The sequence below is a fragment of the Scylla paramamosain genome, chromosome 19 (genome assembly GCF_035594125.1).
Source record: "Scylla paramamosain isolate STU-SP2022 chromosome 19, ASM3559412v1, whole genome shotgun sequence".
Lineage (NCBI taxonomy): Eukaryota > Metazoa > Arthropoda > Malacostraca > Decapoda > Portunidae > Scylla > Scylla paramamosain.
This window is the reverse complement of record NC_087169.1, coordinates 12,461,142-12,466,141: the sequence shown is the minus strand read 5'-3', so window position 1 is coordinate 12,466,141 and position 5,000 is coordinate 12,461,142. Positions and strand designations below refer to the sequence as shown.

Sequence of the window (5,000 nt, the reverse complement as noted above, 5' to 3'; positions counted from 1 at the left end):
ATCATTTACCTTTATTACGCGTTCTTTTCCTCGTGGTTTCCGTCATGCTCACTCAGTTTTGGATAGTGATGTAGCAACTCGTATGACATTTAATTTTCCGTCACTATTAAAGAAATGGTGTACCTCTTTCATTAATGTCTCCATATTTCTTTCTGGTTCTGTTACATTTTCTCTTTTTAGGAGATTATAGCAGTTCACGGTAAATCATTAATCATTTCTCTCTTGCTTTCCATTAATGACAGACAAATTTTACCTGAATTATTACCTCTCTCTTTTATATCTTTCATAATTTCCTTTTATTACGCTTTCTCAGTTCTTTGTTTGTCATTTTTTTTTTCTGGTATTGGTGTTGCAAGTCGTAAAGGGTCAGTCGCTTGCTATCATTGTTAGAGAAATTCTATGCTTCACTGATTTATGCATCTGTATTTCGACATTTATTCTTTTACTTTCCTTTACTGTGTCATATTTTTTATTTGGCGGCAGATCAGTACAGCAGATCACCGTAAGTCATTAATTATTTCTCTATTGCTTTCCAGTAATGACAGAATAATTCTTCCTCTAATTATATTTCATCTCTTTATCTCATCATTTACTTCTCTTCCTGGTTTCTGTCAGTTCGCTTTTGTGAGTATTAGTAGTATAACAAATTGCAAAGCCGCGAAAATCTCTACCACTGGGTGTCAATGTCAGAGAGATTTTGCGGTTCACTCACATCCGTACAGCAGCTCCCGAAACTCTCTTTAAAATGTGGCGCGAACTGTGACATAATGAACAATATGGAGCCAGCTGCTTGATCACGTGTCGCGTTGGTAAGGTTGGTATGCGTGGCTTGACGTGATGCTAATATGCCAATCTGTTTCCCAGGCCATAATATACAGTAACCCTCCCTAGTGTGCAGGGCTGCCAACTGTTGCCACCGTAATCACCAAGCGTGGCAAGTAACATCGTTCATTGTGTCAGAATGTAAACCTCTTACTTTTTTTTTAAGGGAGCTGCTCTGCCTGTAGCTCAGCATTTACTCCTGTCACGTGTTCTCTACTCTGCTGTTTCTGTCACATTTAGTTGATTTTTGTGACAGAACAGTATACATCATTAGCAATTTCCTTCTCGCCTCCCAATGCTGACAGGCGAATTCTGTCTATCTAGTTACATTCCCTGTGTTCTTTCATTGTATTCTCCTACGCGTCTCTATATCTAAGTGTCAGTCACATCATTTCTTTTTCTTGTAGAGTAGTTCATTGCCACTAAATATTTCTCCGGCACTTAAGGCCAGTGAGTTATTCATTGCTTCACTTATTCCTCTTAACTTTTACTGACGGTGTTAACTTCTATCGTACGTTATTCCTGATGCAGTTTCTCTCACCACTTTTCCTTTCTTTTTTTCTTTCTCTCGTATAGTACAGTGTATCATTAATTATTACTTTACAAGCTATTGGCAGTCGTGGAGTAATTCTTTACCTGATTTCTGTATATTTCACCATTTGCTTTTACACATTATTCTTTTTGCTGTTTAACTTTTTTTCTTCCTATTTTTTGTTTTAGTATGGTGCATCATTAATAGTTTCTCTTAACATTTACGACCAACGGTATAATTCTTTACCTCACAAACTTCTGTATCTGCATTTCACATTTCCTTCGACTACACAATCTTCCTTTTGCAGTTTCTCATCTCTCCCCCTTTTTCTTTTTTATGTAGTACAGTGTATAATGAAGTAATTCTGTACTTTACTAATACGTGTCCGTGTTGTACCAGTTCATTCTGCTGCTCGTTCTTGTTTTTGCTGTTAATTTATTTATTTTTTTTTTTCATTATCGTATATCATTAATCACTCTACAACTTGCTGCCAGGGATTATTAAGTGATTCTAGACCTCACTGCTTCATGTATGTGTGTTTCACCTTTCGTTCTACTACACGTTCTTTCTTTCTCAGTTTCTCGTCTTTTTTGCCTTTTATTTATTTGTTTATTTATTTATTTGTTTATTTATTTTATTGTTTATTTATTTTATTGTATTATTTATTTATTTATTTTTTTTTAATATTGCATACAATTAATTATTTTTCTGCCATTTACAGCCAGTTCTGTATCTCACTAATTTCTTTACCTGTATTTGTACCATATACTTCTACTACGCGTCCTTGTTCCCTCGCAACTTCACATTTCATTATTGTTTTATTTTCAGTAGAAGTAGCAATATCAACAATTCTCTATCGCCTGCAGCTAAAGTTAAAGTAATTCTGTGCTTCATTAATTTCTCTACCTGAATTTCACCATTTCTTCAACGCGTTCTTGTCTTCTCAGTCTCTCAATTTATTTTTTTAAATATTTTTATTCATTTATTTATTTATTTATTTATTTATTTTTTTGTAGCAATAGCATCAATATCAACATTAGCTAATTTCCTATTGCCAGCAGTCAATGATAAAGTAATTCTATGCCTCACTGATATCTGTATGTCACCATTTAATTGTTTTTTCGTAATCTCACTTTATATTTTATTTTTATAGTAGCATTAGCAACATCATCATTAACTAATTCCCTATCGCCTGCAGGCAGTGGTAGAAGAACGCTGCGTCTTGCTACGTAAGCTCCGTATCTCATTTTTCATAATTTACTTCCGCTACGACTTTTTGTTCCAAGGTTCCCATCACACGATTTTTTTTTTTATGTATATTGAGTATCAAGAGTATACATATAACTGATTTCTCAATCGCTCGCCTGCAGTGGTAGACAAACTCTGAGTCTCATTAATTTCTCTGGAGAGCCGCGACGTCACCACTCTGTGCCTTATTAATTTTATATGTAGCAAAATATTTAAAGAGGTTTGAAGTTTACTAAAAGGCCAGTGAAGAGACAGAGAGAGAGAGAGAGAGAGAGAGAGAGAGAGAGAGAGAGAGAGAGAGAGAGAGAGAGAGAGAGAGAGAGAGAGACTGAACATTGCACCGGTATTACTACAACAACTATTATATTGCATGAAATCAGATCCTACATTTCATTACTAAAAACAGAGTCCATAGCGGCCGTTCACTTAATGGGCGAACGAACGGAAATGGGAAGAGGAGATAAAATTAGTGATAAAATGAGAAGCAGAAGCAGCGGCGGGCAGTGCTTGGTGCTGGAAAATGTCAAGGGGAGACCTTTTGGAATAATGGAATTTACAATAGTGATCAAGAAAAGGAAAATTTAAAAGGGACACTGAGACGAAAGAAGGAGAGGAGCTGGGTGGAACATGGAGAAGAGGCGTTAAGACTGAATAGAGAGAGAGAGAGAGAGAGAGAGAGAGAGAGAGAGAGAGAGAGAGAGAGAGAGAGAGAGAGAGAGAGAGAGAGAGAGAGAGAGAGAGAGAGAGAGAGAGAGATAACGAACTTAAAACAGGAAAAAAATATACTTGTCTGTGAATTTGTCGTTGAAAGGGTGAAGGTTGAGGAGGAGGAGGTGGAGGCGGCTGCGGCGGCGGCGAAAGGTGGAAGGGGACGGTACGAAACTCTCTTTCTACTCCTTTTCTTCTTTTTGGATTCTTTCCCTTCCTCCCTTCGTGTTTTCTCCCGTTTTTAATCTTTTATCTCGCCTCTTCTTTCTCCTCTCCTTCTATTTTGAGCTGTTGTAACTTCATTTTCTTTCTTTCTTTTTTTTTCTTTAGCCTGATCGTGTTTACTTTTCTTATTTCGATCTTGTTTCTATTTTCTTTATCTCTGTTTATTTCTTCCCTTTTTTCTGGTCTCGTTATAATTTGTCTATTTCTTTCTTGGCCATTTTCTAACCTTTCTATTTTTCATTTCCCTTTCTCTATTTGTGTAGTTATAATTTTCTTTCTTTTCTTTCATAATTCCGTCTTGTTTGTTTTCCTTTTCCTGTTGAATTTCCTCGTATTTTTTTTTTTTTTTAGTGTGTTTATAATTTTTCTTACGTTTCTTTCCATTTTCCTTTTTCTTTTTTCGCTATATCTTTTCCGCAGATGTCGTTTTCTTTCTCCTCCTCCTCCTCCTCCTCCTCCTCCTCCTCCTCCTCCTCCTCCTCCTCCTCCTCTACGTGATTACAAATGGAACACCTGGACTTTCCTCCTCACCCCGCCAGTGCCATTAAGGTGTTCTGGTTTATTCCCCCGCCGCTGTGTTGAGACTTTCCTATCTTTAAATTTCTCTCTCTCTCTCTCTCTCTCTCTCTCTCTCTCTCTCTCTCTCTCTCTCTCTCTCTCTCTCTCTCTCTCTCTCTCTCTCTCTGATTGTCTCCCTTGCTTTCTCTCTTATTCTGTTTCTTGTATTCTCTTTCCTGTTTTTTCTTTTATCCTTTTCTTCTCAGTTTCATTCTTTTTTTCTTTTATTCTCATTTTTCTCTTGTATTTTCTTATTGTCTCTTTCTTATTCTTTTTCTTGTATTATTTTCTATTTTGTATTATGTGTCGTATTATCTCTCTCTCTCTCTCTCTCTCTCTCTCTCTCTCTCTCTCTCTCTCTCTCTCTCTCTCTCTCTCTCTCTCTCTCTCTCTCTCTCTCTCTCTCTCTCTCTCTCATTTACATATACACAGCAAGAGGAGACACGTACATAAAGGTGTAAAGGAAGAGACCAAAAATTTACACTCCCACTCAGACTGCAAGAGAGAGAGAGAGAGAGAGAGAGAGAGAGAGAGAGAGAGAGAGAGAGAGAGAGAGAGAGAGAGAGAGAGAGAGAGAGAGAAACACAGACACACAGACGGACGGACAGACAGCGAGACAGACAGCGAAAACATCAGACAGTCACACATTCATAATTCAGACAGCGAGCGACCCAGAATTGAAGGAAGAGAAATGATTATTGCCCTTCCTTTTGACAATCAGCCATACATACAGACAGTCATCCATTCAGGTACCTATACAGCCATTCACATTCAGTTAGGTTATTGACACGGGAGAAGCAAAGCGACATATCAACAAAATACATCAAATTAACACAAATCGTATCATACATAATAAAATGCATGATATGAAGTAAGAAGATTGAAAAAAAAAACTGCACACTCTACA

General features: G+C 37.1%; 1 protein-coding gene and 1 pseudogene across 3 annotated transcripts in view; both read right to left on the bottom strand.

The window, feature by feature from the left end:
• LOC135110001 (cilia- and flagella-associated protein 251-like) overlaps positions 1-1,623 on the bottom strand; it is a 5,869-nt pseudogene extending 4,246 nt beyond the window's left edge.
• The window catches only part of LOC135109642 (uncharacterized), a 105,250-nt gene that overhangs the window by 46,442 nt on the left and 53,808 nt on the right, over positions 1-5,000 (bottom strand). The gene's annotated exons all lie outside the window — the stretch shown is intronic.